General features: G+C 38.8%; 1 protein-coding gene across 3 annotated transcripts in view; it reads right to left on the bottom strand.

The window, feature by feature from the left end:
• The window catches only part of UBE3A (ubiquitin protein ligase E3A), a 92,453-nt gene extending 66,504 nt beyond the window's left edge, over nt 1–25,949 (bottom strand). For 2 of the 3 annotated variants that reach the window (XM_040257048.1, XM_040257045.1), the window contains exon 1: nt 25,425–25,949. The gene's annotated coding sequence lies outside the window, so the exon portion shown is untranslated. The remainder of the gene's footprint in view (nt 1–25,424) is intronic. The other variant, XM_040257049.1, reaches the window with a different exon arrangement.
• Between the last annotated feature and the right edge of the window lie 720 nt (nt 25,950–26,669).

The following is a 26,669-nucleotide window of genomic DNA, read 5'->3' as shown; positions in this document are numbered from 1 at the left end:
GGACGAATAAACAAGAGTATCCCTTAATTCCAAAATAACACAAATTTACCACAAGTCAATTTAACGAAAGTATATTCTGAAGCTCAAAAATGTAAGAATCACCAAGAAAATTTCATTTTCTACAAGAAACGTCTCTCTTTCCAAAGAACTTGTTCTACCAGGGACTAAAGCGTAGGATATTAAATAGTATAATTAAAAACCTCTTCAAAAAAATTTGACAGTTATCTACTAAAACTAAATGTATACATATCCTATAACTTAAAAATTCCACTAGGTACATCAAACATAAATGAGAACATACGTTCACCAGAAGACATTTAGTGGAAAATTGAGAGTAACAACAGTCTTAGTCACCCTAAACCAAAAATGACTAAAATGTCCATCAGTAGCAAAATGAAAAACAGAATACAGCTGATCCTTGAACAGCCCAAGTTTGAACTATGCAGGTCCACTTAGATGTGGATTTTTCTTCAGAAAATACACTAATATAGTAACACTATTTACAGGTGGTTGAAGTCACAAAGTGTCAAGTCTGCAAGGCCTACTGTAAGGCCATACATGCAGCTTTCTGACTGTGCAGGGGATGGGCACCCCAAGCCCCAAACCTTCTCAAGGGTCAACTGTACCATACAGACATGATGAGCAACCAGCGACAACCAACAGTGTGGATGAACCGCACAGATATGCTGTGTGAAATAAGTCAGATACAACTACATATAACCGTTTCCAGTTACATAAAATATAAAAACAGGAAAATCTCATCTATGCCAGTAGAAGTCAGGATACTGGTTACTCTTGAGAAAAGAGAATTAATGACAAAGAGAACACAAGGGGCTTCAGAGGAACTGATCTTATTCCTTGATCTGAATGCAGGTTACGTCTGTGTGCTCAGTGTGTGAAAGTTCAACAACCTATGTGCATACTCATATCCTTTTGTATGTGTATCATACTTGAATCAAAAATTTATTTTAAAAAGCACAGTATGCTATAAATACTGTGCACTTGATAAATAAATGTAGATGAAACACAAAGTTAAGTCCAGAGAAAGATCCAAAAAGTATCTAACAGTTACTTCTTATCAAAAACAAGAAAACTGGACAACATACACGAAAAAATGTTTTCAGACCCTGGGTACAAGGCAGTGTGAGACTGTGATCCATAATAATAAACAGAGTTAAGGTGAACCCTTTGAATGCTTGAATTTCTGCCTAAAGGCAACTTTCTGCTAGAGTCAATGGAGGGAAACCCAGACAGAAGACAGCAGTCTCGCTGGGGTGTGAAGCAAAAGGTCAGAGTTGAGAAGGCTAAAATGGCTAGAATATTTAGTAAGACTGAGTGCCAGAGAGGGGAGCTAAGCAGAGAAAAGTTTCCATAAGCCTGCCACTCGAGGGTCCTTTCTAGTCTGTCACTATATACTAAACTGGGCATGAATAAACTGAAAGACTCCATGAAGCTGAAGAAAGAGGAGCTGTGAGCTGAAATATTGCCAGTGCTCATACAAGACTGGGAGATCCCTAAGTTCCTCCCAATCAGAATGAAGAGAACATGTTGACACTTAGAATATTTCATAGACATTTACGGGACATTTAGCAGAAAACTAAGAAAGGCCATGCCGTTCTAGTAGCTACCAGCCCAAAAGTAAAGCCTTTTCTAGATACACTCTAACAAAGCCTTGAAGGAATCAAGCTGAGCAACAAGTTAATTAGATGGCTGCCGAAACAAAATTTAACATTCGAAAAGACAACAAAATCCAGCCACTCAACAACAGAATACTACAATATTCAGTATCCAGTAGTAAACTACTAAATTTACAAACAGGAAAACAAGACCAATAACCAACAGAAAAACCAGTCAAAAGACCCTGAAGTGAATCAGTAGATGAGAACTTTTAAAATAGATATTATAAATATGATCAAGGATTCAAAAGGATATATGAAAATGAAACTTTTAGAAATACAAAATAATGTATATAAATATATATATAAATATATAATATTTCCTTAAATATATAAATCATCTCAAAGTATTTGACACTGCAGGGGGAAAAAAACAGTAAAATACAAGACAAAGTAAGTGGAAGCAGAAAGAGACAAAAAAAGAACTAAACATGTTAATGATCAAACATTATACATGTAACCAGAATCCCTGGAAAACAATGCAGAAGGAAGAGAAGTGACTTCAAAAAAATACTCGTGAAGAAATAATGACTGACACTTTTCCAAATTTGATGAAAGCATAAGCACACAGACCAAAACAAACCAACCAAACAAACAAACAAACACATATACCCAAAGTCAATAAATCCTAAGCAAGATAAACACAAAGAAAATCAGGGATAAAGAGAAAATCTTAAAAGAGACACCCGACCCCGCCCCCCGCCCGCCCCCCCGGGGTAATATATCGACTAGAATGGCTACATCAAAAAGACTGAGAGTCCCAAATGCTGATAAGAATGTAGAGCAACTGGAAATTTGTAATTGTTGGTAAGAGTGTAAAACAAAACAACCAATTTGGGGAAGCCAAGACAAGCTATCCTGGCCAATCTTTGCCCAAAGTACAGCTTCATAAGCAAAATAAATAACTGCAGATGTTTGAAGTACACTAAGTTTGGAGTGATCTGTTACGCACCAACAGATAAGCAGAAAAATATACTAAATTTAGTTAAGTGCAATACACTAAATTAATAATAATACATTTCATAAGTTCTAGTTAGCTATATATTATGAAATTAAGGATGAGATATTCTAACATCTGCAACTTATTGAGCTAGCAAAAAAGTTCATTTGGAGTTTTCTATAAAATGTTATGGAAAATCCCTAACTTTTTGGCCAAAACAAAACTTTAAAAAGCATGCCAAAAAAAAAAAAACAAGTTAACAGATAGATAGATATGAGACATTAAATAAAGTAAAATATTAAGTATAGAACTACATTCTACAATTATTTCATACCTGTGTAAGTTTGAAAATTTTCCTAATAAAATTTTTACAAGTGAAATAAAAACATTTTCATACAAATAGAAGCCGAAAGGATTTTTTTGGCCAACAGACTTAGTGCTCTAGAAATTTTTTTATTTTTTCAAGTAGAAGGAAAATAATATCAGATAGAAATCTGGGTTCATGAAACAAATCTACACAAAAGAAATGAAATGAAAACATGAACAAAACATCGAAGAATATTGCTCCTGGTTTTTAAACTTCTTTATGTAACAGCTGACTATTTAAAGAAATAATCAGAAATTCTACTGTGGAGTTTATAGCTTACATAAAAGCAAAACAGAAGATTAAAATGGCAAAAAAGGATGAAGAAAGGCAAACGAATTTATAATGGTCTAGAATTCCTGTACTCTAAGAGGTCTTATTTTAAGGGCAGACTGAGATAAACTAAGGTGCATACTGTAAATACTAGTGCAACCAACTGGGGAAAAAAAGAGAGATACAAGCTAATAGTGGAGATAAAACAGACTTTTAAATAATGCTTAATCCAAAAGAAAGCAGGAAGTGGGGGAGGGAAGTAGTATAAATAACACAACTAAAAAACAAACAGTAACCTGATACTCTTTAACTTAACCATATTGACAATTACAATAAATATAAATGGATCAAAAACTCAAAAAGCAGAGATTGTAAACAATCAAAAAGGATGTAACTACAAACTATAAAAGACATATTAAATATAATGGCATATAAGTTGAAAGTAAAGAAACAGAAACATGTAAACATGAATCATAAGAAAGGAGGAGTAGCTAGATTAACACCAGACAAAGCAGACTTCAGGCCAAGGAATATTACCAAGAGAAGAGACACATTTCTTAGTGATAAAGAATCAGTCCGTCAAGGAGAGGTAACAGTCCTCAATGTGAATGCACCGAACAACAGAACTTGAACACAGATGGAACAAAAAGGAACAGAATTGAAAGAAAACAGCAGGTTCACAATTACAGTTAAACATTTCAATGCTACTCTCTTCTTAATGAGGGCTTCCCTGAGAGCTAAGTTGGTAAAGAATCTGCCTGCTATGCAGGAGACCTGGGTTCAACCCCTGGATTGGGAAGATCCCCTGGATAAGGGAACGGCTACCCGCTCCAGCATTCTGGCCTGGAGAATTCCACGGACTACAGTCCACGGGGTCACAAAGACTGGGACACGACTGAGCGACTTCATTTTCACTAATTTAATAAAATAAGTACCCTGCCCCCAAATCAGTAATGATACAGAACACATGCCTGTCTAAAAAAGAACTTGTAGCCTGAAAAGAAAAAGAATGAAAATAGTTGGATATTCACAAAAAGACATACACATGGCCAATAAATATATGAAAACTTCAATATCATTAATCAGGGAAATGCAAATTAAAATAACAATGACACTTCATACCCGTTATATAACAATTACTTTTTAAAAATAACATTAGCAAGGTATTAGCAAAGATGTGAAGAAATTGGAATCCCTGTGGAAAAGTAAAACAGTACAACTGCTATGGAAAATGGTATATTGGTTTTCAAAATAATTAAACACAGAATTACCATATGACGCAGCAATTCCATTCCTAGCTATATAACCAAAAGAAATGAAAGCAGGGCCTTTGAAGAGATTTTTACACCCCATGTTTATAGTAGCACTATTCACAATAGCCAAAGGAAGGAAGGAACTCAAGTCTCAATGAATGAATGATTAAACAAAATGTGGTATATAGACACAATGGATATTATTCCGCTTCGAAACAGAAATCCTGATATATGATGTAACATGGGTCAACCTTGAGAGCATCATGCTAATTGGAATAAACCAAAAGCAAAAAAAAGAACATCGTATGATTCCACTTACACGAGTACCTACAACAGCCAGATTCAGTCAGAAAGCAGAAGAGAGGCTGGAGGGAGGGGAAGAAATTAGCTGGCTACTGTTTAATGGGGACAGTTTTAGTTTGGAATGACAAACAAGTTTCAAAAATGGATTCAGAGTGATGGTCACCCAATGTGAGTGTACTTTATGCCACTGAACTGAACAATTAAAATGGTTAAAATGATAAATTTTATGTTATGCGTATTTTATTACAGTTAAAGAGAAATTGCAATGGGATACCACTACACACCCATCAGTGTCTGCAATTTGAGAGTATCAAATGTTGACAAGGATTTGGAAGAAATGGAACTCTAGTATGCTGCTGGTGAAAATGCATAATGGTATAACCATCTGGAAAGGTTCATCGGTTCTTTATAAATTTAAACATAAAACTAACATGTGCATACTAAGTTGCTTCAGTTGTGTCCAATTCTTTGCGATCTTACGGATTGTAGCCTACCAGGCTCCTCTGTCCATGTGATTCCCCAGGCAAGAATACCGGAGTGGATTGCCATACCTCCTCTAGGGGATCTTCCCAACCCAGTTATCAAACCCACATCTCTAATGTCTCCTGCACTGGCAGGCAGGTTACCACCAGCACCACCTACGAAGCACAAGACCCAGTAATTCCAATTTAAGGCCTTTAACTCTGAGGAATGAAAACATGTTCACGTACCAAAAGACACACATGTGCAAAGAGGACCTTTATTCACAACAGCCTAAAACTGGAAAATATGCAAATATTCACTAGATAACTAAATAATAAATACACTTTCGTACAGCCATATTGTATTTAACAAAAAGAAATCAGTGATAAAATACAAAGTAGAGAAATCTCAATTATCTGTAGTTATGTGGGTATGTGATAGCATACACAGATTTGATGCAATAATTAAAAAGTACTGTTCAACTCCATTCTGTCAGTTGTTCTAGCCAAAACCTCAGTGTCATCTTTTACTTCTCCCTTTATTCCACACTTAAATCTGACTGATCACCAAATCCTACAGACTAGAACTTGAACACGTATCAGTGAGTCAACCTCTTCTCACCAACCTCATCAGCCTCACCCTGTCCAAGCCCCCATCATCACCTCTTAACGTGTATTCCTGTAGTAGCCTATCAACTGGCCTCCTGATTCTGCCCTTCTCTTTCAATCTACACTAACCATGGCAGCCAGAGGGATCTTCTGACTGCCACTTCTGATCTTCCACTCTGCTCAAAAACTTTCAAGGGCTTCCCATCTCACTCAAAAGTAAACTTCAAACCCCTTATTATGACCAAATGCTATGTGCCCTACATTCCCTTTTCTGACTTGATCTCCGTCACTTACCTTTCTACAGCCACACCAGCCACCCTGCAGTTTCTCAAACAAACCAGGCCCTCTCCCACCTCACTGTTCCCTTATGCACTACCCTCTGTGTCTGAAATGCTCTTCCCTCAGTTATCCATATGGCTAGCTTTCTCATCCCCTTCAGGTCTTTCCTCAAATCACCAGCTCACTAAGATTTTCTCCGGTCATACTAAAGTTTGCATTGCCCCCTGCATGCTCAAATATTTCATCTCCCACTCCTTTTTCTCCTCAGAAGTACAATATACTGCAACTGCATACAAACTGCAACATACAATATATTCTACATATCTTGTTTTTGCTGTTTCCCTACTAAGCAAAAGTCCATCAAAACAGGAGCTTTGGTGGGTTTTGTACACTGCTGTCTCTACTAGCATCTAGAAAAATGCCCATGACACAATAGGTGCTTAAAAAATATTTGCTAAATGAATGAGGTAGCGATGCACATGTAACCATTCACAGGGAAAAGATTTCTATAATAAATTGCTAAGAAGCAGGGGAAGAACCAAGTTGTACAGACAAATACACAAGCAATGAACAATTTGAAAATAAAATTTTAGAACTTTCATTAGTAATTCAATATCAAAAAGAATGAATCTTAGAAATATAAACAAAATACATTTCTTTCTGAACATAAGTGTCAAATGGGTACAACGAAAACTACAAAACACTAAAGACCTAAATAAACAGAAAGACATTCCATGTTCACGAATTAAAAATATTAATGCAAGAAAACTCCTTAAAGAGATCAAGAGATTCAACACAAATTTTATCAAAATCCTGGCTCCCCTTTTAGCAGAAACTGACAACCTAACTCTAAAATTCACACAGAAATTCAGAGAATGCAGATAGCAAGAGAGGAGCCAAGTTTGAATATTCACATTTTTCAAGTTTAAAATTTACTACAAATCTACAGCAATCAAGAATGTGTGTGAATGGCTGAAGAACAGACATAACGGATGGAAGAGAATTCAGAGTCTAGAAATACACTCTTACATTTATGGCCAACTGATTTTCAACAAGGGTGCTAAGACAATTCAATGGGAAAGAGCCGGTTTTTCAACAAGTGGTTTTGGGACAACAGGATATCTACATGGAAAAAAATACAGTTGGACCCTTACTTCATATAACATCATACACAAAAATTAACTCAAAACAGATGACAAACGAAAATGTAAGTACTAAGACTACAAAACTCTCAGAAGCAAACAGGTATAAATCTGCATGGCCTTGGTTAGGCAATGGTTTCTTAAATAACACCAAAGACATCAAAAGAAAAACAGTAAACTGGACTTAACTTGTATGCCTCAGAGGAAAAAAACCATGAAACTGAAAAAACAACTTTTGTGGGGGGAATACTTAGAAATCATGTATCTGATAAGGGACATGCATCCAGAACAATAAAAAGAAAAATGACCCAATTTTAAAATAGCAAAGGATCTAAATAGATCTCCAAAGATGGATAATCAGTACAAATGTTAGTTATCTGAGCATGCATGCGCGCTAAGTCGCTTCAGTCGTGTCCAACTCTTTGTGCCCCTATGGACCATAGCCCACCAGGCTCCTCTGACATGGGATTTTCCAGGCAAGAATACTGGAGTGGGTTGCCATGCCCTGCTCCAGGTGGCGTTCCGATCCAGGGATTGAACCTGTGTCTCGTACATCTCTTGCATTGGCAGGCAGATTCTTTACTACTAGTGTCACTTGGTAGGCTCTGTTAGTCATTTAGCAAATGCAAATCAAAATCACAGATACCTTCGCATCCACAAGACAACTGGTTTGGCAGGGAAGTAATCAGAAATGAACTCTCATGCATTACTAATGCAACTGTAAAATAGTGCAGCCACTTTGGAAAAAGTTTGGCAGTTCGTTGAAATGTTAAACACAGTTAAGACCAAAGAGTTTCACTCCTAGTTATGTACTCAAGAAAATGAATATGTATGTCCACATAAAAGCTTACATGTGAATATTCATAACATGATTCATAATAAAAAATGGAAACAATCCAAAATTATAAACTGATGACTGAATAACCATGACTATGTGTATACTCACACAATGCAGTATTAATGAACCTTCAGAATATCATTTAAGTAAAGGAAGCCATAAACAATTCCATTTATATGAAATATCCAGAAAAAGGAACCCACAAAGAAAGACAATTCATGGCTGCCAGGGGCTGAAGGAAAGAATGGCGAATGACAGGAATGAAGGAAAGAATGGCAAACAACAGGTATAGGGTTTCTCTTGGGGACGATTAAAATGTTTTAAAATTTATAGATAATGGTGATGGTTGCCAACTGAATATTCTAAAACCCACTATAAAGGGTAGATTTTATGGCACATGAATTATATCTCAAAAGTTGGAAATTACATAAGGTATATGGAATGATTTTTATAAACCACTACAAATACCTGTACTTACATTTGTTTGGTATTCACCAGGTGTTGTGATGCTTTTCTACACTTAAATTTAACAACTGTTCGGTTTTGGAATTGGCTAATAAGAAGAAAGGAAGAGGAAACTAACTGTTTTATACTTTAAAAAATACATATTACTTTTTGTATTTCCTTATTCTCAAAAATAATTCTATACACCAATATTCGACGGGATGCGCAACCAACCATGAAATATTAAAGAGCTCTCTAGAAATGTTAAAGTGCTAGAAGTTCTGATTTTATGATTTATAGGAATAACCTACTATTTAGAATTGAGGCCATGCTGGCAAATCTAAGTATTATACAGTGACATTTACATATACAGGAGTAGAATTTCAGATCAAAATCACAGAACTGGAAGAGAACTGAACTCTCTAATGTGACCACTGGCCCTCCCCACCATCTGGGTTCTGTGAACATTTCCAAAAGTAAATAAACTATGCTTATTTACCTAGCTAAAAAACTATAAAAGGTGAACAAAACTCATGATCTGCCAACATTAAAATGCCATCTCACCAATGTTTCATTTCAGTTCAGTTGCTCAGACATGTCCAACTCTGCGACCCCATGAATTGCAGCATGCCAAGCCTCCCTGTCCATCACCAACTCCAACACCATGGAGTTCCCTCAAACTCACGTCCATCGAGTTGGTGATGCCATCCAGCCATCTCATTCTCTGTCGTCCCCTTCTCCTCCTGCCCCCAATCCCTCCCAGCATTAGAGTCTTTTCCCGAAGTGTTTATTATGTGACCTATTAGCAGTGAGAGAATCTTATCTTAGTGTAGATCTCAAATGTCATTTACAGAGACCCTTTAGAAATTACCAAAATTATTTCAATTTCGTAGCTTTTAATGATAAATCACTTATTCCAGTCAAAAATTCCATATTCTGAAAACAGAAGCAAATGTGCCACACACATAGTACAAATGACTTATTTTGAAATTTTCATCTGCACAAGTTAAACTGAGTTCAATCTTATGTAGAATGTAATCTAAAATAAAACCAAAAATCACATTAGTATTCAGCACACAGACAAAAAAATCTTCATAATGTAATATACCAGAAAAACTAAAGGTAGGTGGGTTTTCCCTGAAATTATCATGAACACATATTTTCAGTTTATTACATTTCACCTATCAAATGTAGCAACTAAACTCCTAAAATCTAAATTAAGAATAACAAAAGACCATTAGCTTCTAATTTAACTTCAAAATGCTTTTAAAATTTCACAAAATATAATTTTAAGTGAACTAGACTGTATTAAAGACAGAAAATTGTATTTCTAAAGACCATCGCTACTTGAAGGACATTTAAACACTGAGCACATTTAATCATCTATTAATGTAGGGTAAAATACTTGACTGTAGCCTAATTACAAATCTTCTTTTGAGCAGTTATAGTAATATTTCTCTAATTGGAGGGGGAAAAATGCAATTTTGATCAATCAGTATACGAACATTCATTCATCCAACACTCACAAATGCCTGAATCTGCAATTTAAAAAAAATTAATTTTTCTCATTGAATCTTCAATTCAAAAGTAATTATCAGATGAGTTAAGTACTTACTGAGGAAAAGCAGAATTCAATCACCATACCATACAAGAAAGCCCCTATACTAGTAAATACAACAAGATTCTCAAGGAAGGTTCCCTGAGTAATATTTAAGCTGAGCACAAAAGGATGGATAAAAATTGCTGCTGCTCTGCTACTAAGTTGCTTCAGTCGTGTACAACTCTGTGTGACCCCATAGATGGCAGCCCACCAGGCTCTCCCGGCCCCGGGATTCTCAAGACAAAAACACTGGAGTGGGTTGCCATTTCCTTCTCCAATGCAGGAAAGTGAAAAGTGAAAGTAAAGTCACTCAGTCGTGTCCAACTCTTAGCAACCCCATGGACTGCAGCCCAGCAGGCTCCTCCATCCATGGGATTTTCCAGGCAAGAGTACTGGAGTGGGGTGCCATTGCCTAGCTAACTGTATACTCAGTTCATTCAGTCGCTCAGTCATGTGCGACTCTTTGTAACCCCATGTACTGCAACACGCCAGGCTTCCCTGTCCAGCACCAACTCCCAGAGCTTGTTCAAACTCACATCCATCAAGTCAATGATGCCATGCAACCATCTCATCCTCTATCGTCCCTTTCTCCTCCTGCCTTCAGTCTTTCCCAGCATCAAGATCTTTGCCAATGAGTCAGTTCTTTGCATCAGGTGGACAAAATATTGAAGCTTCAATTTCAGCATCAGACTTTCCAATGAATATTCAGGACTGATTTCCTATAGGATGGGCTGGTTTGATCTTCTTGCTGTGCAAGGGACTCTCAAGAGTCTTCTCCAACACTACATCAATTCTTCGGCGCTCGGGTATCTTCATGGTCCAACTCTCACATCCACACATGACTACTGGAAAAACCATAGCTTATATGAACCTTTGTCGGTCAAGTAATGTCTGCTTTTTAATATGCTGTCTAGGTTGGTCATAGCTTTTCTTCCAAAGAGCAAGCATCTTTTAATTTTATGGCTGCAGTCACCATGTGCAGTGATTCTAGAGCCCAAGAAAATAAAGTCTGTAATTGTTTCCCTTCTTTCCCCATCTATGAGCTATGAAATGATGGGACCAGATGCCATGATCTTCATTTTTTGAATGCTGAGTTTTAAACCAGATTTTTCATTCTCCTATTCTTTCATCAAGAGGCTCTTTAGTTCTTCTTCACTTTCTGCCATAAGAGTGGTGTCATCTGCATATCTGAGTTTATTAATATTTCTCCCTGCAATCTTGATTCCAGCTTGTTCTTCATCCACACCAGCATTCCACATGATGTACTCTGCATATAAGTTAAATAAGCAGGGCGACAATATACAGCCTTGACGTACTCCTTTTCCTATTTGGAACCAGGCTGTTGTTCCATGTCCAGTTCTAACTGTTGCTTCTTGACCTGCATACAGGTTTCTCAGGAAGCAGGTAAGATGGTGAGGTATCCCCATCTCTTGAAGAATTTTCCAGTTTGCTGTGATCCAAAGAGTCAAAGGCTTTATCATAGTAAATGAAGCAGAAGTGGATGTTTTTCTGAAACTCTCTTGCTTTTTCAATGATCTAACTGATACTGGCAATTGGATCTGGTTCCTCCGCCTTTTCTAAATCCAGCTTGAACATCTGGAAGTTCTCAGTTCATGTAATGTTGAAGCCTGGGTTGGAGAATTTTGAACATTACTTTGCTATCATGTGTGATGAGTGCAACTGTGCAGTAGTTTGAACATTCTTTGGCATTGCCTTTCTTTGGGATTGGAACAATAACTCACCTTTTCCAGTTTTGTGGCCACTGCTGAGTTTTCCAAATTTGCTGGCATATTGAGTGCAGCACTTTCACAGCATTATCTTTGAGGATTTGAAATAGCTCAGCTAGTATTTCATCACCTCCACTACCTTTGTTCGTAGTGATGCTTCCTAAGGCCAACTTTACTTTGCATTCCAGGATGTGTGGCTCTAGGTGAGATCAGACCATTGTCATTATCTGGGTCATGAAGATCTTTTTTGTACAGTTCTTCTGTGTATTCTTGCCACCTCTTCTTAATATCTTCTGCTTCTGTTAGGTCCATACCATTTCTGTCCTTTATTGTGCCCATCTTTGCATGAAGTGTTCCCTTGGTATCTCTAATTTTCTTGACGAGATCTCTAGTCTTTCCCATTCTGTTCTTTTCCTCTATTTCTTCGCACTAATCCCTGAGGAAAGCTTTCTTATCTCTCCTTGCTATTCTTTGGAACTCTGCATTCAGATGCTTATATCTTTCCTTTTCTCCTTTGCTTTTCACTTCTGTTCTTTTCACAGCTGTTTGTAAGGCCTCTTCAGACAGCCATTTTGCTTTTTTGCATTTCTTTTCCATTGTTTTCCTCTATTTCTTCGCACTGATCACTGAGGAAGGCTCTCTTATCTCTCCATGCTATTCTTTGGAAATCTGCATTCAAACTGGTATATCTTTCTTTTTCTCCTTTGCCTTTCGCTTCTCTTTTCTCAGCCATTTGTAAGGCCTCCTCGGACAACCATTTCGCCTTTTAGCATTTCTTCTTTGGAATGATTTTGATCACCACCTCCGGTACAAATCACTAACCTTCGTCCACAGTTCTTCAGGCACTTTATCTATCAGATCTAATACCTTGAATCTATTTGTCAATTCTACTGTATAATCATAAGGGATCTGATTTAGGTCATATCTGAATGGTAGTGGTCTTCCCTACTTTCTTCAATTGAAATCTGAATTTTGCAATAAGGAATTCATGATCTGAGCCACAGTCAGCTCTTCGTCTTGTTTTGGTGACCGTATAGAGCTTTTCCATCTTTGGCTGCAAAAAATACAATCAATCTGATTTCAGTATTGTCCATCTGTTGATGTCCATGTGTAGAGCCTTCTCTTGTGTTGTTTGACGAGAGTGTTTGCTATAACCAATGCGTTCTCTTGGCAAAACTGTTAGCCTTTGCCCTGCTTCTTTTGTAATCCAAGGCCAAGCTTGCTTGTTACTCCAGGTATCTTTTGACGTCTTAACTTTTCATTCCAGTTAGTTCTAGAAGGCCTTGTAGGTTTTCACAGAACCATTCAACTTTAGCTTCTTTGGCATTAGTGGTTGAGGCATAGAGTTGGATTACTATGAAACTGAATGATTTGCCTTGGAAATGAACAGAGATCATTCTGTCGTTTTTGAGACTGCACCCAAGTACTGCATTTCACACTCTTTTTGTTGACTATGAGAGCTACTCTACTTCTTCTAAGGGATTCTTGCCCACAGTCTAAGCAGACTGAAATGCACCGGGCAAAAAGGTTTGCAACAAGGAGATTGGATAGCTCAAAAAACTGAATATAGGCCAATACTGTTAGATGGTTCTAAAAAAGGAGGATGTGAGTCAAACCTGAGGAAGCAGAGAGAATCCAGATCTCATGGGAACTTGTAGATCAATTAAGGATTCCCATTTATTCTAAAAGCAGCAGAAAGTCACAAAATAATTTTAAACAGTAACAAAATAAGACTTGTATTTTTAAAAGATCACTGGAGAAAGAATCAGTTGCTTACAATAATCTAAAAGAGTTACAAACTATTAGTAGTGATGAGAGGTCCCCCAAGTTAATGGCTACAAAATCAACACCACCAATGATCAAATGTAATAAAAAAAAAAATCCTAAATATGCATAGACCAAATATCTAGGAATAAATTCAATAAAGTATAAAAAGAATTTATAAAGAAAACTGTAAAATTCACAACAAATAAATGGCAATGTATACTATGTCAGTTCTCAAGTTAATACTCAATGCATTTCCCAATAATATCCCCAAAGAAACTTGATACACTGGTTTTAAATACTTATGGAATATTTTATTCCATATATATTCCATATCTATATTTCATATATATTATTCCATATCTATATTTCATATACATTATTCCATATTTCATATATATTATATGTTATGGATTATGGAAGAATGACAGTCTAAGAAAAATAGCTCTGAAAATAAAAGAGTAAGTTCTGTCTCACAGATTTCAAAGCTTAATATAAAGTTATTTGAAACAAAGTAATATAGTAACAATGCTTAAAGGAAATAAAATAAAGAAATTCAAACCAAACTCAAACATTTGATAGCTGATACAGGTGATACTAAAGAAAATAATGAGGAAAGGATCCAATGCTTAATGCTGATGCTAGTTTTTCATACAAAAAAAAAAAACAAACCCCAATTCCTAACTTCCCCCCAGAGTGACCTAAATGCAAAAAGATAAGTAACAAAAACCTCCCAATGATAAGCAGACATTAAAATTAAAATTTTAAATTAAATTTAAAAATTAAAATCCAATAAAAACAGAAATCATAAAAGACTTATGAGCTTCAATTGAAAAACTGAAATATTATATCCCAGAAGAGAATGTCACAATGGATAGTAAGTACCATTTTCTATGTTATTATTACTCTAATGACTAACCTTAATTCTCTTGGCTGCATTGTAAATTAAGAATGCTGGATGAGACGATCTCCAAGATCCTTTATAACATAAGTGTTGTATAACAGTATCTTTTTTCCTTTTAAAAACATTAATTCATGAAACATTTAAAACACATAGTAATAAACTTCTTATCCATATATCTAGCACCCAGAATAAATCAGGCAAATGAAAATTAAAATGAGATATCATTTCACACCCTTCAAATCTGCAAACATGTTAAAATCTGACAATTTCAAGTATAAGCTAGGACATTAGAAAAAGTAATGTCCATATACTGCTGATAAACATATACTGACATTTTAGAGAATTTAGCAACATCTAGTAAAGTTAAAGATATTCACAATCTATTTCCCAGCAGTTTCACTTCCACGAATCTTTCTATAAAGAAATACATGCAAAGCAATGTGTACAAATGATCACTGCAGCACTGCAACAAAAAAGGAAACCACTCAAATATCCATTAACAGTGAGACACACATATTTGATACATTGTACAATGGAGTACTATACAGCAGTTAAATTAAACTAGAGCTACATGTATCAACATACATATGCCAAAAAATAGTAAAAAAAAAAAAAAAAAAACTGAAAGATACACACAATACCACTTTTCAAAAATTTTAAAACACAAAATCCAACACCACATATATCATTCACAGATACAAGTACATATATACAGTAAAAGTATAAACAAGGGTATGAAATTCAAGAACCCTGGAATCATTATTACCTTAGGTAAAGAGAGAATTAATAGGACTAGGGCTTGAGGTGACAAGTGAATATGTAAGACTGCATTTGTTTCTCAAAGGATCAAAATTTGCATAATTTATAGTTCTGAGTGGTGACTAAATGAGTATTTGCTATATTATTTACTCTGTGTTTTAAATGTTTTTAATTAAAATATACATATATATTTTAACAAGAAGAAAGTGAACATATAATATCCGAGCTGAAAATTACCTGGGAGATCACCTAATCCAACCTGTTTCCTTTATAAAAAAGAACTAAGGAAAGATGTCAGAGTAAGAAGAGAAAATGAATACTATTGTAAATTACTGCCATTTTAAACACAGTAGGTAGCTAAACAAGCACATACAGGAATTAGATCTTAATTGTTTTAAAGAAAACCTTAGTAGGCTGAAGAGTGATCAGCTCCAATTTCTCAAAATCTCGTGCACGCGCACACACACACCTTCCTAGAAATGCCTTGTCAATTCAGGGCAAGCATAGGCATTGAAGTGGGTCTCTGGCCCAAGCCCAGGCTGACCTCTAGCTCATCTTTACTTAAAAGTATTAAAAGTTCTGAAGCCTAGAGTTAGATAGTTTTAGATAGCCAAAAGCTATCTAAAAGTAGTCCTGAACGAACTATAAGGCAGTTCATTTATCCAATACTTACAAATATCTAAAACATTACATGAAGAAAAAAGAGACAGCAAGTATTTACTGTTCATGTGGAATTTTAAATCCATAAGTAAATAAATAATTTAATTTTAGCTGAGATATGTGACCTACCTATTTTCCAACTGAGAACCATCTATTTTTAAATTCACCCCTCCCTACCTTTCATCTACCCAAAAGATCAAAGAGGAATTTTGAGAGGGAGGGAGTAGACTGACTCTTCATTGAGTTAAGTGAAATCTAAGATTTTGCTTTTTCATTTTGAATATAATTTGAAATATACTACACTGGGTAATAGTTAAATTTAAAGAAATAGAAGACTTTAAATGCAGAAATCTAGTTTTATGTATATAGAAGTCTAACATCAGTTCAGCTTTTCTATTACACTTAAGTGTTCTCAATTTCAACATTGTATCAACTTTTAAGAAGCAGTTCCATTTTAACAAGCACACTATACCCCTATGTTAGCTACCAATTTTATCCATTTAATTTTCTATTTTCCTTTTCTATCCTTTAAACATGTTTAATATGCCCTAGTCCATTTTGGCTGCTTATTTAACAAAATATCATAGACTGGATGGTGTATAAACAACAGAAATTTATTTCTCACAGTTCTGGAGCCAGGAAGTCCAAGTTAAAGCACCAACAGATTTGATATCTGGCGAGAATCAGCTTCCTGCTTCATAGATGATGGTCTTCTGGCTATATCCTCACATGACAGAAAAAGGGAAGGAGCTCTTTGGAGTTTTTCAAAGGGCACTAATTCCATCAGAAGGGCTCCATTCTGAAAACCTTATCACCTCCCAAAGGCCTCCACCACTTAATGCCATCACAATGGCAGCAGGTTAGGAGGAGTGTTAGGATTTCAATATATGAATGGGGGGTGGGGGGCACTACAGAAACTCTCATAGCCACAGCAAAATGTATGAAAAATTTAATATGAATGAGGCAGCTTCACTAATTAGGAAAGCATCTCATTTCTAAAGAGCACTACATTTGGATTATCTTTAACAGCATAGTTTTCCATCATCAACACAGAATACAACTCACCTCAGAAAACTAGGAAAGAAAAATTTTATCTAATTATTCTTTGTATGAAATAGGGTTTATCAATCAGTATACATGTCAAATATAAGAGCTGCTCAAAAGACACCTTCTGTTTTTAATTCTCAAAACAAAAACGTATTAGCAAAGGTAAATATTTAGTATCCTTATTCATGGCACACCATAAGGTTATCAATATTGACAAATACACACAAGGCACAATAAATAGAATTCCTAAAAAAAAAAAATACTAAGGTAATAAGCTGGAAATTAACCTGTATTTCTCCCTGTGACCTATTAGCTCTATATCGAAAACATTGCTGAGCGTCTCATCCTTTCCCTTCTGAAGAACAGAATTATGCTTTACATATAAGAGATTAAGAAAGTATTATTTGGAAAGTATGAAGAAATTCCTGTAGTGGTATCTGCAGTGCTAGAGCAATCATCTGAGAGGAAAATAAAGAACATCACTTTTAGAAAGGGTGCTAGAGAGTACAAAGAAGTGACAAACTGTGACACTTGTCCATACAGAGTGGTACACACATAATCATTATATTATTCTCTGTACTGTCTGTATGTTTAATTTGGAAGGAAAATTCAGGATTTACTCTGCATCACAAAGAATATAAAATAAATGAGTTAGCATAATGGCTAGATTTCACAAGGGCAATTTTTTTTTTAACTGAGAGTTGCTTTACAGTATTGCATTGGTTTCTATCAATCATCAACATGAATCAGCCATAGGTTGACCCATGCCCCTCCCACTTGAATATGTTTTAAAACAGGGTAAAAACTCATCTGCATGGGATAAATACATATACCTCCCCATTCCAGCCCTGTAAGTTGTTACAGAGCCCCGTTAGAGTTCCCTGAATCACACAGCAAATTCCCATTGGCTATGTACATATGGTAATAACGCCTCCCACCCTTTCCTTCCCCACCCTATCCTCAAGCCCCGTCCTTTCTCAACATCTGTGTTTCCACTGCTGCTCTGCAAACAGGGTCATCAGTACCATCTTTCTCGATTCCAAATACATGCTTTAGTATACAATAACTGTTTTTCTCTTTCTGACTTACTTCACTCTGTATAACAGGCTCTAGGTTCATCTACCTCATTAGGACTGACTCAAATGTGTGCCTTTTTATGGCTGAGTAATGCAGGTCAGGAAGCAACAGTTAGAACTGGACATGGAACAACAGACTGGTTTCAAATAGGAAAAGGACTACGTCAGGGCTATATATTGTCACCCTGCTTATTTAACTTACATGCAGAGTACATCATGAGAAACGCTGGACTGGAAGAAACACAAGCTGGAATCAAGATTGCCGGGAAAAATATTAATCACCTCAGATATGCAGATGACATCACCCTTATGGCAGAAAGTGAAGAGGAACTCAGAAGCCTCTTGATGAAAGTGAAAGAGGAGAGTGAAAAGTTGGCTTAAAGCTCAACATTCAGAAAATGAAGATCATGGCATCCGGTTCCATCACTTCATGGAAAACAGATGGGGAAACAGTCAGACTTCATTCTGGGGGGCTCCAAAATCACTGCAGATGGTGACTGCAGCCATGAAATTAAAAGACGCTTACTCCTTGGAAGAAAAGTTATGACCAACCTAGATAGCACATTCAAAAGTAGAGACATTACTTCGCCAACAAAGGTCCATCTAGTCAAGGCTATGGTTTTTCCTGTGGTCATGTATGGATGTGAGAGTTGGACTATGAAGAAAGCTGAGCGCCGAAGAATTGATGCTTTTGACTATGGTGTTGGAGAAGACTCTTGAGAGTCCCTTGGACTGCAAGGAGATCCAACTAGTCCATTCTGAAGGAGATCAACCCCGGGATTTCTTTGGAAGGAATGATGCTAAAGCTGAAATTCAGTACTTTGGCCACCTCACGCGAAGAGTTGACTCACTGGAAAAGACTGATGCTGGGAGGGATTGGGGGCAGGAGGAGAAGAGGACGACAGAGGATGAGATGGCTGGATGGCATCACGGACTCGATGGATGCGAGTCTGAGTGAACTCCAGGAGTTGGTGATGGACAGGGAGGCCTGGCGTGCTGTGATTTATGGGGTCGAAAAGAGTCGGACACAACTGAGCGACTGAACTGAACTGAATATTCCATTGTATATATGCACCACAGCTTCTTTATCCATTTATCTGTTGATGGTCATCTAGGTTGCTTCCATGCCCTAGCTACTGTAAATACGGCTGCAATGAACACTGGGTCACGTGTGTCTTTTTTCAATTTTAGTTTCCTCAGGGTATATACCTAGTAGTGGGATTGCTGGGTCATATGGTTTTATTCCTAGTTTTTTAAGGACTCTCCACACTGTTCCCCATAGTGGCTGTATCAATTTGCATTCCCACCAACAGTGCAAGTTTTCTCCATACCCACTGTAGCATTTACTGTTTGTAGATTTTTTGATGAGAGCCATTCTGACAGGTCACAGGGGCAATTCTAAGAGCACCTTCTCATGTTCAAGAAGGGAGGCTGCTGTCGATGTGCCACAACTACTGAGCCTGCACACTCCAGAGCCCACACATTGTAACGAGAGAAGCCACACAGCAATGAAGACCCAACACAATCAAACCAGAAACAAAAAAAGAGGGAAGCTGCTGAGGTAGAAGTCTATTAGAAACTTGAAATGGATAACTTGTTCTTTTTGATACAAGGAGACAAAAGTTATCAAATGAAAAATTATGGGTAAAGTATTGGCAGCATCTTCATTCAGCCTCTAGCTACATAATTCATGTGCAGCACTACTTTTCTTAAACGTGAAATTTTGAATTACTGAAATTATGTAAAAAGGCACTACCTATTAAGAACTAAAAAAGAGCTACTAGCCTACACACCACAAAGAGGTCAAAAAGAAGGTTCATGTTTTATTTCTGTAACATAAAGGGATCTGTGCTTGACTAACCTCAACTGATACCAAAGGGTACAGAAGATCAACTTCTGGAACACAAAGAGAGAAGAGTCACCACAGTATTCTCCACATTGGCTAGCTAAGAGTTTCACTGAAAGAAGAGTTTTATCCTACTTGTGTAAGTGTTTAGAGCTCCTATACCATCACCTTTGTGCTTTATTTGCAGCACAGATGCTGCCTTTAATTAATGAAGTCTTACATAGGATTATCTTCTACAATCCACATATGACAGAAGATTCTAGCAGATTTCCTAAAACTGACCTTCAGGAATAACCTTATCTAGTAAGATTCTAGGAAGATTGGAATGGGAAATGGCAGCCCACTCCAGGATTCTTGCCTGGAAAATTCCATGGACAGAGGAACCTTGCAGGCTTCAGTACAAAGGGTCGCTGAAAGGAAGGAGGACAGAACCACTGAGCAAAGCACAGTAAAAGTCTGTCTCCAAAACTTTTTCTTTCAGGTCAACCTTATAATTCACTTGCTATTGTCACATCAACAAGAGAGGTCAAAAATAAGGCAAATTACAGAAGTGATTTGACTTTGGACTAACAATACTATTAAGATCTGCTGTTTATTTCTAATGTATTACCAAATATAAAATAAATTCACATACTAAGTACTTCCCCAAATAATATTTCTATGGAAAGGTTAAAAATTTAAGTAGAGAAAACATGAAAATATACCAAGGTTCCAATAACCTGTCCATTACTAATCAACTTGTTTTCTCGGGCGAAACACTAACTCAGTTATAAGGTCACTTTGTAGTTATGAATCTACTTTTTCGAGAATGATCTCATTTGAAAATCATAACCCTCAGAGACAAAGAGAGTAACACCTTTACTTGACAGGAGAGCCAAGGCTTTGAATGCTAAATGGCTTGTTCATACCCACTAGGAAATTAGAGAAGAATGAACCCATGATCTTCTGACACCAAACTTAGTGTTTCTTTCTCCACATGAATGGTTCTCCACGGCTTCCATTCATTGAACCTGTGGAGACTCTGAAGCACTTAGAATTTCATAAATAATTTTACGATGTTCACAGTCACAAGACTTAGAATCAAGCAGTAATAACTGTCAGCTAAATTTCATGTGCAAAATGTAGTGGTCAAAAAAGAAAATACTAGCCTTATTTCTTTTTCAAATAGACCTATACTTAATGATCTTCTTTTAACTTCCTATCCATAATGCTATTTACATGTTAAAGATAAGAGATAACTTAGATCAAAGCACTTTAAGTGACATTTCTGAGATTAAATGAAAAGGTAGCAAAGAAATTTATCATGTATTTATTAATAAGTCATCTCATTAAAAATCTGTTTAAATAGAATCTTTAAGTATTTCAAACATCACACATTTTGAACATAGGATATAGGCTTGTATATTAACACTACTTCCACTTACTATAATTTTTCTTTATATTAGAAGAAAAAGTCCCATTTCCTCCATTAACTGCTATGGTCAGAAAAGGCATCTTGTTAAAGGTTGTTTTCTACTAATATCATGTGTGTGTGCTGTCATACTGTCAACCCTATGGACTGTAGACAGCCAGGCTCCTCTGTCCATGGAATTTTCCAAGCAAGAATACTGGAGTGGGTTGCCATTTTCTATTCCAGGGCATCTTCCCAACCCCTGTTCCTTGGGTCTCCTGCACTGGCAGGCAGATTCTTTACCACTATGCCACTTGGGCAGTGATATTCTACTAATGGTATGATATTCTACTAATATTATAGAAAGCATGTAATTGCAAAAAGGTGGGTGAGTATTCTCAAAGCAAAGTTTAACTCCTCCCAACAGATAGGACAAAACAGTACCATTGTGTGCATTAAGTCCTAACTAGGGTCCAGAGGCTCAAAATGTGCTCTGGCTTTGCCACCTGGTGACTTTAAGAAAATCATTTTAAAGGTCTGCAATTCAATTTCCTCATGTATAAAACAAGAATAGCCCCACTTAGGACTACAATGGGCTTCCCTGACAGCTCAGTTGGTAAAGAATCCGCCTGCAGTGCAGGAGACCCCGGTTTGATTCCTGGGTCGGGAAGATCCCTTAGAGAAGGGATAGGCTACCCACTCCAGTATTCTTGGGTTTCCCTTGTGGCTCAGCTGGTAAAGAATCCACCTGCAATGGGGGAGACCTGGGTTCAATCCCTGGGTTGGGAAGGTCCCCTGGAGAAAAGAAAGGCTACTCACTCCAGTATTCTGACCTGGAGAACTCCATGGACTATATAGTCCATGGGGTCGCAAAAAGTCGGACACAACTTAGTGACTTTCACTTTCAGGCCTACAACTCCTATGAATTTATAACCAGATGACAGATTGACAATCATCTCAGAAAAATACCAGAGTATATACAGGCCAAAGTAAGTTTATTTTCTTTATACATATACATATATATATATATATACATACACACACACACAATGTGCCAGATTGGACTGGAGGATTGCCACTAAAATATGAAGAATCTAACATGTGACAGACAGTATATAAAGGGAGGAGTGCAGCAATATTCTTTAGGGTAAGAGCTGGGAGTAGGAGGCGTTGAGTCCACAGACCTGCCGAAGGATTAGAAAGGCACCAGGAGAATGTAGTTCCATTGTTTGACAAACTTTCACAAAACATGGTGTTATGTGGAGGATGTCACTAGGACTGCGCACTTTCAAAAAACAGAGACATAAGTCTTGCCTTTGTAGTCCTTACACCTAGCTCAGCTCAGAGTAGCCACAGTAGACGCCTAATAAATGTTAGCTAACTATTACTGATAACTAAGTCACCCATTCTCTGGTAACACCCGCTCTGGTAAACAACAGGAGTCCTTGCCCTTAAAGACTGAGTTCAAAACCAGTGAGCAAGAAAAACAATGTAGAAGATAAAATGCTAGAGTCCACTATAGATAAGGTGATTTTAAAACATTTAGAAAAACTGAGTAGGAAGACGTCAAAGGATAATACTTCAATGTGCCTATGTGATGGGCATTTCACATATTTTAATCCTCGCAACTCTAAGTTTCACCACCCCATTTTACAGATGACAAAACTTGCAGCTCAAAATTAAGTCACTTATCAAGTGTCAGACAACTAGGGAAAGCCAGAATCATAAGTAGGATCTAATTCCAAAGCTATTTTCACTATCCACACCATAAGGTCTTTGGTTTTTATACTTTACATTTGTAGTGGAGAGAGAGTACAGACTGCCAAAATCAGCCAAAGCTTTGTTGTCCTGAATCATCATGAAAAGAGCATCTAAGACTTTATACAAGCATTTTAACTGAAAAAAATCACTTCTGAAAATTTGTCTTCATAAAAATGAGAAAATTAATTTTTTAATCGATGCATATGTACTTAATGTCATGTTTCTACATTTTGACCTATACAAGTATAGGTCTAAACAAAAGGGCAAAACATGACTGAAGAACATTACAAGTAATCGTTTAGGAAAACAGAAACTTACTTGTAAGTACCATTTCAAGTACTCAGGTTGAAAAAAATTTAGGTTTTGATCCAAAGTTTTGGATTATTCCACTGACTGCATATTGAGAGAAACAATAAATTATTCCAAATATTTAAGGGGAGAGAGGACTGTTTTTGGAGGGGAGAGCAGAGGAGTCATTTAGAAACATCTATAGTGTGGGGAATAAAACTGATTAAATGTTACATGTCAGAGACACCAGATAGGTACCCAACAAATCCTGTTAAATGGACTGTGCAAGTGGGATAACAAAGTATCTTCCCTTCACTTCTGACTAACTACGTAAGTTACTTTTTAAAACATGGGAAAAAAACCCTGCAAATTTAAGAAATATGAAAGAAAAGCAGCTCATAAAACTTGTGAAAAAGAATTACAACATTGTAATTTGTATCTCTGTGTAAAGCTAAAACTCCTCAGTAACCCAGCAATGTCAGAGGATGGTGTACATGCTACTGACCACATTAATGCTAGTTAGCAAATACTGACACAGTAAGACTTTCACAGTTTACATTGTAACTTTATAAACAGACATCATTATTTCTTGAAGCCACCTCTTGTTTCTGTTCTGTCATGATTACCAGCTTAACGGGGTTCTGGTCATTCTTAGGGCTTTATCAGCACCATCATTAATATTCATTTCATTAAAAATGTGATAAGTAGCTCAGACTTACAAGCAGGATCTAATTCTAAAGTTATTTCCACTTTTTTTTATTTTCCTAAATTCTAAACTTTTTTCACGTGGTTTACAAAACAATCTCTTAGGTAAGGGTACTTACTAGTCAAGAGGTGTGAGATAAACACTTCTCATCCTTCTTGTCCAATTCATTTGACATGATTTACTGGGTACTTCAAGTGCATTTCACCGGTAACTTTTTAAAAGATGCACTTCTGAAGTTTAGGTCATTTCCATTTCAACCTCCCTTCTCCGCGCCCCCCACTCCCCGCCCCCCGCCAAAAATCTGGAGTAATTTCCTTTTTTAAATATTGTAGACAGTGGAATGATCCGAAATTATGGGTCATACCCGAATTCCCTTCTCATTGATGGAAGGTAACTTTGGACTATAAATCCGGTATTGCCATTAGTTTACCTTTTCAGCAGCACCCTAACCACTTAATAAACATAATACCAAACAGGCTTTGTAATTATTTTTTAACATGTTCACAGGATTTTAAAAAAAAATTCGGACTAAATTATCTTTCAAGGATCCTAAAACTAACCAAACAGCGTCCATATTAAAATTACTTTGAACAATTTTATGGACTAAAACTAAAACGTCTGTCGCATTAACAGCAAAACCCTCCAACACCATTACGAGTCCCTTTTATTTTCACAACTGGAAAAAAAAGCGGGGGGTGGGGGTGAGGGGGACTTACAGGTTTGCATTTAATGTCTCCAGCAAACCCAATAGCTCAGGTTTAATTTCAGAATCGGATGAGTTCTGTGGACACAATCCTTGGGCTTGATTTACACTTCATTCTCCCTCCCTCCCCAAGAGTCCAGCCCCAAAAAAACCCCAACCCGCCAAAGCACACGTCTAAACATTTCTTCACCCGTAAGGCCCAAACCCCGAAAACGGCGAGAGTCAGAGCTCCCCTAGGGCGGAGGAGACCAGCCGACCCTTAGCCCGGGGACCCGGCCGGCGGGGCGAGCCCGCTCGGAGGAGGGCCACCTACCGACTGCCCGCACGCCCCGCCCCGGGCCCGCTCGCGTCCTCTCGGGCGACGAAACCCTCCCTCCGGCGGCGCCTAGCCAGGACTGACAGTCACGGCGGCCGCCGCGGCGGACAGAGGCCTAGTCCTGGCACCGGCCTCTCCAGACCGCGCGCCCCGCGCACCCGCCCCGGAGGCGGCGGGCGTCCCTGCCCTCGCCGGGGCCGGCCCCGCTGGGCACTCGGGCGGCCGCGGGGACAAAGGGGGCGCCGCCGGCCCGGGCCCGTCCTCCCCGGCGCAGGCCGTCCTCGGCCGCACTGACCTGTCGTCGCCCCCGCGCCTGGGCCGCGGCCCCAGCAGCAGCGGCCGCCTCGCTGGTCGTCGTCGCCCTCGCCCGCCGCCTCCGCCCGCCACCGCCTCGTTCCCTGTCGCTGCCGCCACCGCCGGCGCTCATGCGGGACCCGCGCTTCGTTCTCCGAAGTCCGAGACCGGGAAAGGGGGCGCAGCGGCCGCAGGAAGCCCCGCGCCCGTCGCCCGCCGCCGCTCCGCCGCTGTCCGTCCGCACCGGGGGTCACAGGGCCCGCCTGCGGGGCTCGGAGGAGCCGAGGGAGGCGCCGCCGCCCGCGGGTTCAGCGCCCGTCGGGAGAAGCGAAGCGCAAGTCGGCGCGGCGGCTGATGGCGAGCGCCCGAGCCGGCGGAGGGCTACGCAGAGGCGGGGTGCGCGAGCGAGCGGAGGGCGCTGTGTCGATACTCCCGCGAAGGCGAGTCGGGCTCTATCGTCTCCTGCAGTCACCCCGAGCCGAGCGCCACCATCTTGGAAAAAACGCGGATCTCGCGGCCGCGGCGCAAGCCGGGAGGACTGGCTGGGCGGGCCGAGTATCCCGGCAGGCAGCGCGCACCGCCTGGCCCGGCGAGGGCTCCCTGCCTGGACGCAGGGGCGCGGGGCGTGGCCGGGGCGAGCGCGGGAGGGCGCCGCTCTCTGCTCCGCCCAAATCGTCGGCTCCGCCCCCCTCCTGCTTGCCGTCCTCGCAGCGCAAAGGCGGCTGGGAAAGGGAAGTGGCTCTCTGGCTGCTCCTCGCAGTCCCACCAGGGTCGGTCGCCATCTTTGCAGCGAGGATAGGGGGCAGGTCCTCTTTTAAGCCCCTGCGGTCTGTTCCCTGACAGAAAGCAGGCGGTACACTTGGGACATCCCCTGGAGCCCTCCGGAGTGTTGGAGAGCCCTGTGGGCTATCTAACCAGGGAACGTGCCTGAAGTTGGACGTTCCCGATTTTGTTGGGAAATCGCTTCCGAAATTTCGCCAAGCGGTTTTGGTAGCTGCCAAGCTCGCAGTGGGACAGAGCCCTTCATATTCTAGGTCGCCGACCCCGAGCCCTTTGTGCTCTGAGTTGCTTTTGTAAACATTGCAGTAATAGGCCGAGAGTGCGGACCAGCTTTCTTTCAAGGGACCAAGGTCATCTGCTTAGGACTTTTGCCTGCAAACGGTGTGTCACTAGCTTACGGGAAGGTAAAAGCCTGTCTCTTGCAATTTTGACATTCCGTAGGTTGTCGATAAAGAGAAAGTGGCCC

The sequence above is a fragment of the Oryx dammah genome, unplaced genomic scaffold (genome assembly GCF_014754425.2).
Source record: "Oryx dammah isolate SB20612 unplaced genomic scaffold, SCBI_Odam_1.1 HiC_scaffold_16, whole genome shotgun sequence".
NCBI lineage: Eukaryota > Metazoa > Chordata > Mammalia > Artiodactyla > Bovidae > Oryx > Oryx dammah.
This window is presented reverse-complemented; position numbering and strand designations above follow the sequence as displayed.